The sequence below is a fragment of the Chaetura pelagica genome, unplaced genomic scaffold (assembly GCF_000747805.2).
Source record: "Chaetura pelagica isolate M959 unplaced genomic scaffold, ChaPel_1.0 scaffold13, whole genome shotgun sequence".
In the NCBI taxonomy this organism is placed as follows: Eukaryota; Metazoa; Chordata; class Aves; order Apodiformes; family Apodidae; genus Chaetura; species Chaetura pelagica.
In genome coordinates this window covers 4,021,679-4,033,678 of record NW_009954543.1, presented here as the reverse complement: position 1 = coordinate 4,033,678, position 12,000 = coordinate 4,021,679, and the positions used below count along the sequence as shown (strand labels likewise).

The window sequence follows — 12,000 nt, the reverse complement described above, 5'->3', positions numbered from 1 at the left end:
ATTGATCACAGCTGAGTTGTCCAGGTTGTCCCATGAACTGCTTTGGAACCACCTTTGGTTTTTCCTTCTGTTACTTCAAGTCTGAACCTTGGAAGGGACAAGAGTCTGAGAGCCCTGACTTGCCAAATGGGGTGACAGTTGATAATGTCTGTTCCTATTTTGGAAGAGTTGTTTTATTAATTCTTCTGCTGGCCAGAGGAAGTTTGACTGTTTGTTCTGCTCAGGGAAACCACAGATGGGTTTGGAAGGAGACAGTGACTCAGTGTTCAGATCTGCAATTTAGGGCTGCATGGATTTAAGAACAAAATTGCCCTAACTTACTTCAGTAAAAGTGAGGAGGTTGTTATTGAGTTTTGCCAAATATTGCAAAAGCATTTCAAATATTGTTTTTAATTGTCCTAAGGAAGAAAGCTCAAAAAGGGTGTGTTCACTTCTATCTGTAAATCATGTAAGTGCTCATGTCATCTCTTACTTAGCAGTCAGGCAATTAATTTTTTTTGGGTGGGGAAGGAGGATGATATACCTGGAAGTGGAAAAGAAAGAGCACAGTGACAAGTGGGAAGTGTAAGGGTAAAGCAAGGACTCTTAGATTGCATTCATTTTTTCACTGCATTGAGCCCCTCTTAGCTATTTCAGACCATAAATGAGAAGCTACCAAAAAAAAGTTTATATGCTCTGATAGGATAAACACTTTGTATATGTATATATGTGTGTTATCTCTCACTGACAAATGTGTGGCTTATCTTTCTCACTGCTAATGTAAAAAGTGGAAGTTGGAAATTTTTATTTTAATCTCCTGTGCTTGATTTAGGTACTTGTTCTCTGACTTTGAGAAAGTCATTTAACTGTCAAATCTCTGCTTCTCCAACTACAGCATCGAGATAATAATCCTGCAGAGTTTCTTTTACTTACTTTGACATTTAGATATTGAAATAAAGTATTCTCTTCATGGAGAGATTACATAGAAAGTAGTATTGCAAATGTCATCTCATCTCACAACTCAGGGAGCAAATACAGTAGAGGTCCTCCACTACACACTTCACAAAGTAGCCAGAAAAACAAGTGAATTCATAGTATATGCAGCACTGCACAGCAGGCAGAGTTCATGACTTGCATCTACTTTTAAAATAGATGAGTGCTGTAGGGCTGTGCTGTCACGTGTTACTAAGACCTTTACCAGATGAATTCTGGAGCAAGTTTTATGTAGTCTAATGACGTTTGAGAAATCTTAACTCTATTTTTAAAAGAAACAAGAAGGAAGGGACTGCAAAATACTCATTTAGCTTCTTAACATGCTAATGTTCAGATTCTGTGATGCTCTGTTGCTTTCATAACTTATATTAATTAGCTCTCCTGTAAAAGGTGATACAAATATTGTGAAGGTGGTAGTCCTCCAACTTTCTCCCATCAGTACTTCAGAATATCCAAGGATGAAATTTCCACAGCCTCTCTGTGTGTCTGTTTCAGTGTTTGACTACTGTTGTGGTGGGTTTTTTTTTCCCGTCAGCTTATTGGGATTTCCCTTGTTGAAACTTGCTGTCTACTGCCTCTTCTCCTATCATTGTGCTTCTGTGAAAGGATCCCAGCTCTGTCTTACTTATACATATTTTAATTAAGTAACTGAAGGCAGGAGTAGGATTTCTCCCTTTAGTTATCATACCTTAAAAGTGAACAAATCCAGTTTATTGTGATGGCATGTGGTACAGCACCAGCTGATGTACTAGTTTCACAGAATCTCAGACTGGACTGAGTTGGAAGGGATCTTGAAGATCATCTAGCCCAACCCAGTTTGGGTCTTGAAGGCAAGGCTTATTACTTTACTTCTTTGTGAAGTTACCAGTGGAACAACTCCTTCCCCTGTCTTCTCAAATGTGTAAGGTTAGTAGCAGCCCTCCAGTGAATTATTTCCTTTCTTCCTGTTCTGGTTTGGCTTGGTGGGTTTTTTGATAGCGGGGGAAGGGCCACAGGAGTGGCTCTGCTTTGAAGCTGAGCAGCTCCCCCAACCAAAGATCCATTAGAAGAACAATAGATATGCCTCAGCGATTAACATAAGAAAGAACAGCTGTAACACCTGAGCTGAGAGGCACTTGGGGGGAGAAGAGCTGTGTGGGAAGAGGAGAAGGCGCTGGTGGCTGGTGAGGAAGAAGGTGCCCAAGCAGAAGTTTCCCTGCAACCGATGGCAAGATGGCAGCTGTGCCTTTGCACTCATGGAGGAACGTGGTGGAGCATTCCTTGGGGGCACCAGGAGGCGTGAACTTGGCCAGTGGACTTGGATTTTGTGGCCAGAGGATTTGCTGCCAGTGGACTCTGATCACACAGCTTTGGAAGACCCCAGCGCCAGGGGAGTTTGTTCCCGAAGCAGCCCCTGACTCTGTGGGAAGCCCAGGCTTGGAGCAGCTCCAGACCAGGTGGGAAGGACTAATGAAGGAGAAGTTCGTGGAGGACTCTCTCCCATGGGAAGGATCCTGTGGTGAAGCAGGGAAGGACTGTAAGGAATCCCTCCTGAGGAGGAAGGAGTGGCAAGAACCACCAGCCTGTGAACTGACTCTAAAGCCCATCTCCTGTCCCCTGGTGCCCCTGGGAGGAAGGAGGGAGAGAAACCAGGAGCAAAGGAATTTGGGCTGGGGAAGAAGAGAGGGGTGGGGTAACATATGCAAGCCCTGCTCTGTGTGTTGTTTGTGTCCTGTGTGTGTTTGATTAGTGTGAAATTAAATTACTATTTTTTCTCCAAGTTGAGTCTGTTTTACCCTGGACCTTAATCAGTGAGGAACCCTCCTTGTCCTTTGTCTCAACCCAGGAGCTTGGTCCTTCTCATCCCAGAGTGTGCTTGGGGGTTAGTTGAGTGAGTGACCATGGGGCTGCTCCTTTGTTGGGCCCCAAACCACGACACTTCCTAATTCCTGCACATTACAGATGCAGCATTGTCAAGCACTGTAATCCCCAGGTGTCCTTGTAGCAGAGTTGCACTGCCAGGCAGATTTGCACTGAACACTCTCCTTCATGAATGTTGCACACTGAATACACCCAGAGTTCCATGCAGATGGCTCCTGCCAGCAGTGCCAGTCCCAGAAAGGGGCTGAGTTGAGATCAAGTGTTCAGTGCTTTGACTTGGGTTCTCAGAGATGTGAGCATGACCAAATACAACATGTTGGAAAAGCATTGGAAGGCATGGGGTGGAAAAAAGTATTGAAAGTTGTCATAAAGGGTGAAGTTGTTTTCCAGTGCTGTAAAATGCATCATAAAACTTAGCACCTGGTGAAGCAGGTCCCCTGTATGAAAATCTGCCAATGGTTATCTTGTTGGAGACATGCACTGGGTTCTCTGACTTAGGTTTTAAATTTATTTTTCTTTTTTAAGTCCTCAGTAGTTAGTAGGTGATTAAACACATTTAGCTTGCTGTAAAAGATTGCTTTAACTTCTGAGATATTTTGCAATTGCTTTTAAATTTAATACTTCATATGAATTGTGTAGAAGAATTTATTTCTCCATCAGGATTCATCTTGCCATTTCATTATCTTTGCTTCGTTCTTGTTCACTAATAAGTATTTAATTCTTTGGGCTGTGGTTCTAGTGGTATAATAATAATTATTGTTATTCTTTTTTGAGTGTTTAGAAAGCATACATGAGCCAAGCGCTCAGATGTTGTAATAAAGTCATGTGTGAATCTTTAGGGCACCTCTATACTGCAATAACTTGTCTTCCTTAAGGAAAAAAAAAAGAAGAGAAACATGAACTATTTTTTGCAAAATAAAAAGAGGCTTTAATATTATATAACTAAAGTCTAAAGAGCTTGAGAATGGAGCAGTTTCAAAGTGGCAGCCATTTGTGAAGGGGAAAGAGGATTAAAATATATAGGTACTTGGTTGCTATCGAATTGGTGATTTAGTTGTTAAAGTTGTGTGGGGTTTTGTTGGGGTCAAAGAATAAATTCCTGCTTCCTCAAAATTCTTTCTTAGTTATGGCAGGGTGACAGATACTTATCTTGAGTAAATAAAAACGAAATTGGCTACATTACTTCTGTTCATCAGTCTTTCTGGTAACTTATAGTTTGAATACAGGTTTTTAAGAGTCCTCTGGGACTAAAGTAGAGCAGTATGGGATTGCTGTGACCTCTTTAGTTGCTCTTTTACCTCATTCAGGCCACACAATTTTGTGCAGTGACTGTTGATGTGATCCCAACTGTTTGTGCTTGAATTAACTTACATTTTTCAGTGAGACATCTGTGCTTGTTTGAAAAAATTTCCAACTGCCGGATAATATACTATATTCTTTGCAGTTTTATCAGTTGCTAGTTGTGTTTGTACCAATCTTAAGTGCAGGGATTCTAGTCGCATAGCATTTATTTATTTATTTATTTATTCTCCTGGAGACTGTTTTCACCTGAGTAGTTTTTGCTTTTCTTGTACACAACCTCACAATGCAGAAATTCTTGCTGAGCTTGATTTCTGGACTCAATATGGCTGTGTATGGTATCTGTGCGTTATATGTATGCTTGTCATTATGGAGATTATTCAAATAACTCTTAAGGAATCTACACCCTGTACTTTAATGGGGAGTATTTGTTTATCAATCATCTAAATGTTTCTTATTTCTTGGATATTACATTTAATGCTTGACATAAGCAGCGAATTCAAGCTTTCTATGTATTTCTGGCCTTAATTCAGGAAAGCTTTCTGAACTCTGATTCTGAAATCTTCAGTTCTTGCTAACTTATGAATCCTTATAGTACATAGCCTTTATTTAACAAAAAACAAGCAAACCCTAAACGATCTTAAAATCCTCTTGGCTTGGTTTATTGCTTTCATTCCCACACAGAAAGGACTTTATGAGCCTGTTAAAGATTGTGATTGTGTACGATCATTTTATTAAGAGCTGAATAATATGACTAGGGAGAAGGTATTTTTGCAGAATGCCTGTGCATGTGTGTTATAATAGGCCTTCCAAATAGTCTGCTTGTGCAGAAGAGTTCTTTGATTTTTATCAAGAAATTTGGAGCCTCTGCATATTTCTGTGTGTAAGCATGCAAAGTGTTTAGAATGGTTTGAGCTGGAAGGGACCTTAAAGATCATCTACTTACCACCCTCCTGCAAGGGCAGGGACACCTCCCACTGGGAACACTTCCAGGGATGGGGCTTCCACTGGGCAACCAGGACACTGTGTCTGATTTTTGTGTTTGTTTTGTGTTCATTGGTTGCTGTTTGGTTTGTTTTGTATTTTGTCTTTTTTAAAATTATCCCATGGCTTCTGGGTAGACAAAAGTTAATTTTCTTTAGTAACCATTTTGAAGCTCTTTCAGAAAACATGGAGTAAGTATGTGCAGTTTATAAAAACATGCTGTGCTTACAAGCTGCCTATAAGAGCATGATGCTTTTTAGGTGCATAATAAATATTTTTATATTATAGCTTTCTTTATGTTGTGCTTTCTTTTTCATTATTTCATCAGGACTTGCTACTATTGCTACTTCAAACAACTAAGGTATAGATAAATACTTTTTTTGTGAGGGGGGGTTTACTTAAAACACACCAAGGTCTGAAACTCAAGACAGGTAATTTTATAGAAGAATGGCACCTTAGGATTTAGTGATATTACCTCAAGATGTCTTGTGTTTGGCATTTTTGGCAAACTGGAACTTCCAGGCACGTGAGGGTTGTGTGTATATGCATTTATATACCTTATATATATGTGTGTATATGTATATATAGGTGAGATACAAAGTTTAGCTAATTTTTAAAAGCTTACTTTGAGCCTTAAGCCTAATTTATTTTCTGGCATACATCAGACTCGATAAGGAGTGAATCTGTGTTGCATAGACATGTGCTTATCTAATGATTTGGATTGTTAATAAAGGAATTTCTCCTTTCTGGATTGAGGTTATTTAGAGCAAGGGGACTTTCAAAGCATATCTGATTATTTTTTTTTTTCCTGTTTCTTACTTTCTTTTCCAATAGAATTTGGAGAATTCTTACATTAATTAAGGTGAAAGTTAAATCTAGGCAAGAATCTTGTTTTCAGATGTCAACAATAGCCAGTACTACTAACAGTTTAAGAAAAAGTATGTTTATCGGTGGAAGGATATCACTTAACTACCTGAGAATCAGCATGTTTGCCTATAGTGACATAATTACAAGGTAGGAGTCTTTCATATGGTGCAAAACTTTAAATTCAGTTGCACGCAGTGATGTGTATTGCTTCTGAGCTGGGCAAGGAAGTAATGTCAAACTGAAAAATCATTTCTAACCAGCCTCCCGTGTTTTTGTTCAATACACGTGCTTTGCTGCTGCTGCGTTAAAAGGTAACAATTTATTTTTTTTTACTTTTTTAGCATGAATTGATTCCTAGAGGAAAAACATCAATGAACTGAGTTTCCTGTAATAGTTTATAGAAAATATGTACATGATTGTGCTTGTTTTGAGTTATCAAAACATGTAGTTTTACTGACTTCAGACCAAGAAAACATTTACCTCTCTATGGCACTCAGTGTGTTGTTCTTTCTACTCAGTGTTTTCTCACAGACCCTTCTCAACTGCAGAACATGAGATTGTCAGTTGTGTAAACTGGACCTTTAACAGTGTAAGTCCAGTTTTAAGTGCTAATGTGTTAAAGCTTTTTCTGAACGTGTGTATGTTCACAAATCCATACATTTACCTATTAACTTTTTCTGCAACTATCAAGATAAGTTCTTCTGCTAGAATTGTTGAATGCTGTGGCTCTTCAGCTAACAATGCAGTAGTTCAAACATATGCACTTTGTAAATTGTTACTGAATGCAAAGTCTCCTTTAATTTTGTCTTTTGTAAATTTCTTTCACGTCGGGAGTGCTGCAACTGGACAACACTGGTGAGAACTATATAAAATATGGAACCTTAAGAAAATGCAAAAAAAAAGTGAACATCTACAAATTACTTTTAAATCCATGTCAGTTGTGTGTGGTTGCTCCAGGAGACTGCCATTAAATCTTACCAATCAGCACTCCAGCTTTAATTAGGATTAAGACTCAGGTTTTTTGACTAAAATCCCCATGGAGTATAAAAAGCCTGGGTCATCCAAATGATCTGTGTGTATCTTTAGATGCTAGTGTTTACTGGTTCATTTACTGGAACATAAATTAATTTACTGTGCCTTCTGTTTTGTTTCATCAAGAGTGTGTTAATTAGGTAATACCATGTTTATTGATATATCTTTTGACCATAGATACACAATCTTGTACTGTTTGGGAGATTGGTATAATTTTGTTGGTTACAGATCCCAGTAATATTCACCTATGAAATTCTTTTTGTTTGTCTTTTGGATTTGTTTTTGATCATGTTTGAGATGGCTCTCTGAGGGAGCAGAGCCAATTAGAGCCAGTTAAGTATGAATCAATACAACACAGATTTTTCCTCTGTCAGTGGTCGATATTGATTGAATATTTTAAAGTCAAGCTCTAGTTAGGAGTCTGTTAAAGGATAAATCACAATGATGATGATTTAATTTTTATTTTTTTAAATAGAATCATAGACTGGCTTGATTTGGAAGGGGCCAGCCCTCTCATCTCTAGTTTCACTCCAACAGCTTCTTATTTTTAGTGTTGTGCAGTAGCTTGCTCTCCAGTTGTAAACACCTTTGCAATCTGGAGAATCTGAAATTTGCTATGAGTACTTTGGAATGTATCTGTCAGCATAATTCTGTGCTGGTTAAAGGTAAGATACATAAGTACTCTTACTACTGACTTCCCATGACTGGGCAATCAATTTCATATAATTAGCAGAAGCTCTTTGGACTCCACAGTTCCTAGTCTGTGGTTTGGTGATCATCACTACAATTTAGACTGCTTGTAAAGGATCAAGACTTAGCTCAAAGTGCTTGTTTGATCGGAAATCTTTAAAACACTTTCTTACTTAAGGCAGTTCAGGAAAAAACTTTTTTACTTAAAGTAGCTGTCTCCTTTTGTACTCACCATTTGTTCCTTTTCTCCCCCTTCTTTTACCTTATGCAGAATGTGGGAAAGGTTACTCCTGAGTTCTCCTGAAGAAAACCTTCCTGCCCCTCTTCATTATGCATCTTGTTTTTAGTTTAATCTCTGATTGTCACTGAAGTAGTAGCATATGTTAAAATCAAATCAGATGTTCCTCATAAGCATAATATTTCCTAATATTATCTCCTGTTACTTTATTCCTCAGACTGTTTAGGTAGTGACTCACACTTTTGTGTTCTAAATCTCTACTGAAAGACCAACATATCTTATTGAAGATCAACAAGATACAATTGGTATATTTGTATAGAATTACCCAACATCATTCTGTCATACTCAGGAAGACAGTAATTATTAATAGCAGAATTTCAGTGTCGGTGGGATCATGTCTGTACATACTTTTTTTATTCCTTCAACTTGTATCTGAATGACCAGTGTGCATCAAGTTTAATTGAATTGGCAGGAACCCAGAGCTTTGAGTTCTGAGAGTTCTTAGGCTGCATCATTCTCACACAGACTGCATCTGCATTACAATAGGAAACAGACGTGGCATGATACCATACCCATGAGGTTTATTTTCCGTTTCTGGAGTTCGTCCAGGTCAACAGGCACTAGGTGTTTTCTTTCTTTTGTAATTTCTTTCCAATAAGTCCTTATATAAAATAACATTTGTATCTCATGGGCTGTCATACTTACCTGGTAAAAACATGAAGAAACAACCTCCAAGAGTAGCAGAACAGGAATTGTGGAGCTGTTCACCAGTTTAAAAGTATGGGCTGTGCCAAAATAAGAATTTAAAATATCAAACCAGTTGCTGCTGATTTTGATTTATTTAAATTGTTTTAAAAGATCAGTGTTTGCATCAGTTTTTAAAATTCTGGTAAAGATTTGAAACTATATTTTTTATTACTTTAGGGAAAAAAAACAAGAAGTCTCAATTTTTATATATATATTTTTTTTTTCCCCAGAAATGCATGGAGTATATTTCCTGGAAAATTTGGTGTTTTGCTCTAGGTTGTTTAACCAGATTGTATTGACATTTTTCATAACATTGTCTTGTATGATAGCTTTGATACAACTTTTTTCATTCAGCTTAAATTCATGAGCTGGTTGTCATCACCTTTTGTCTTTGTTGGAGCCGGTTAGTAAGGACAATCTTGTACTTCTCTGTTCTAAATACCAATTGTTGCCATGGTCTTTTCTGAATTATATTCTCACGTTTTTCATTCCGCTCTTGGGTCTCACTCAAATGTGACACTTTTTTGTCTTTAGTTTGCAAGGCCTGTTGGAGCCTATCTCTGCGTAATACCTGGGTTCGCTGTATTGTGGCTTCTACCTACCATGATGACCAATGTGTCTTGCCATGTCTGTATAATCCTCATTAGCATCTCATTGCTTTGCTGTTTCACTTGTAGAAGGTGAGCATTTTGGTTTTAGAATTATATGTTCCTATCTTTCTGCTAGGGCTGGTAAAGAAATCACAGCATTATTTGAGTTGGAAGGGACCTTAAAGATCAAGTTCCAACTCCCCTGCATGGGCAGGGACACCTTCCATTAGAACAGGCTGCTCAGAGCCTCATACAACCTGCCCTTAAACACCTCCAGGGATGGAGCCCCCACAACATCTCTGGGCATCCTGTTCCAGTGTCTCACCACCCTTACACTGAAGAATTTACACCTGATCTCTAACCTAAATCTCTCTTCTTTCAGCTTAAAACCATTACCCCTTGTCCTCTCACTGCAAGCCCCTGTAAAAAGACCCTGCCCAGCTTTCCTGTAGGCCCCCTTCAGGTACTGGAAGGCCGCTATCAGGTCTCCCCAGAGCCTTTTCTTCTTCAGACTGAACAACCCCAACTCCCTCAGCCTGTCCTCCTAAGAGGGGTGCTCCAGCCCTCAGATCATTTTCGTGGCCCTTCTCTGGACACATTCCAACAGGTCCACATCTTTCTTGTGCTGGGGGCACCAGAGCTGGATGCAGTATTCTTGGTGAGGTCTCACCAGGTTAGAGCAGAGGGGCAGAATCACCTCTCTTGATCTCCTGGCCACACTTCTTTTGATACAGCCCAGGATGAAGTTGGCCTTCTGGGCTGCAACTGCACATTGGTAGCTCATGTCCAGCTTTTGATCCTCTAGTACCCCCAGGTCCTTTTCCACAGGGCTGCTCTCAAGCATGACCTCCCTCAGCCTGTATTCATATCTTGAGCTACCTTAGACCAGGTGCAGGGTCTTCACTTGGCCTTGTTGAACCTCATGAGGTTCACCTGCGCCCTCTTCTCTAGCTTGTCCAGGTCCCTCTGGATGGCATCCCGTCCCCCTGGCATATTGACCGCACCACCCAGCTTGGTGTCATCAGCAAACTTGCTGAGGGTGCTCTCAATGCCACCGTCAATACCATTAATGAAGATACTAAACAACACTGGACCCAGCACTGACCCCTGAGGGGGACACCACTTGTCACTGTTTTCCATCTGGACTTAGAGCCATTGACCACTACTTTCTGGACATGACCATCTAGCCAGTTCCTTATCCATTGAGCTGTCCACCCATCAGACCCATATCTCTCCAATTTAGTGAGAAGGATATTGTGGGGGACAGTGTCAAAGGCCTTGCAGAAGTCCAGATAGATGACATCCACTGCTTTTCGCTGGTCAACCAACATAATCACTTTGTTGTAGAAAGCCACTAGGTTGGTCAGGCAGGATTTGCCCCTGGTAAAGCTGTGCTGGCTGTCCTGGGTCACTTCCTTGTCCTCCACGTGCCTTAGCATGTCTTCTAGGAGGATCTGTTCCATGATCTTCCCAGGCACAGAGGTGAGGCTGATAGGTCGGTAATTCCCAGGGTCCTCCTTTCTACCCTTATTAAATATGGGCATAACATGTCTTCTTCTACAACAAAGTATTTTTTTCAAAGTAGCTTTTTTTCCAGAGTAGTATTTTAGACTGTTTTGTGGAAAGTGTTTGAGTCTCATTTTTATGTTGTAACAGAAGGGCTTCACTGAAGTATAGAAGTAGATTGTAGGTGTGGGGAAATAGGTTGTTAGGCATCCCTAAGGAATTGTCAACCTACTGGTGGAGTAGCCTGGGATGCATACAAAAATGCATGAGCAGAAGAGTTTCTAACAAGTGAATGGAGGTGTAAGATGTGAAAACACCTTTCACATAGTTTCTGCTGTAAAGAAAAAAGTTCTGAGTTGTAGCTCTGGTCTCTAGACAGGGGAGGCAGTTGAACTCTGACTGGTTCATAAGCTAAAGGCCAGTAATACCATGAGCATATATGTAAGCAAGCTTTGATGTCTTCTTTTATTGCAAGACCTCTAAATTTCTTTTTACTGCTGACTGGTTTAATATTATAACAAATTTGTTGGTATTGTTTCAGCTCTATGAAAGAGCTTTTTATTTGTGACCAGTTTAAATACACAGCACAACTAAAAGCAGAAAGGATTCTGAATGGACAATTTAGTCTCATCAGAATTAAATTGTAATTGAAGACATAAAAGCTACCTCATTTTTTTGTTTGCAACTATTTGTACATTGCTGAGGTAGCTGAAGCTTTCCCTCAACAAGATAAATTTTGCTGAATTCTGTAGGAAGTAAAAATTATTTTTCTGAATATTTTTTATTTGAGAAAAAGGTCAAAACCAGTTTAAATATTAATGTTACTAAGACTGGTGCTATTTAGTAGTAATTCACTCTGTTAATACCAGTTAATTCAAGAATGCTGTTTGGTGGAGGAGTATAGCTTAAATCAGAGACTCAAAGTCAGGTAAGAGATAGAAGGTTTCATATAGAAGTAAATATTAGACAACTCTCCAATTTTAATTTTTTATATTTTTTTTTCATTTCACAGAAGTTTGTTATGTCTTTGCAATTTTTACCTTAGTTTGGTTATTTTTGTCACATACCAGGAGGTTCTGCCAATGGGGCAATGAAACTATGGCATTATACTTTACTAGTCTAAATAATACTCAAAACTTTCAGAAATCCTGGAGTCTGCAAAGAGTGTATAATTATATTTTAGTCCGTAACTGATTTTTACAATCTCCTAAATAC

At 39.1% G+C, this 12,000-nt stretch overlaps 1 protein-coding gene across 1 annotated transcript in view; it reads left to right on the top strand.

Moving 5' to 3' along the window:
- The window catches only part of MTA3 (metastasis associated 1 family, member 3), a 158,702-nt gene that overhangs the window by 44,657 nt on the left and 102,045 nt on the right, over positions 1–12,000 (top strand). The window lies entirely within an intron of this gene.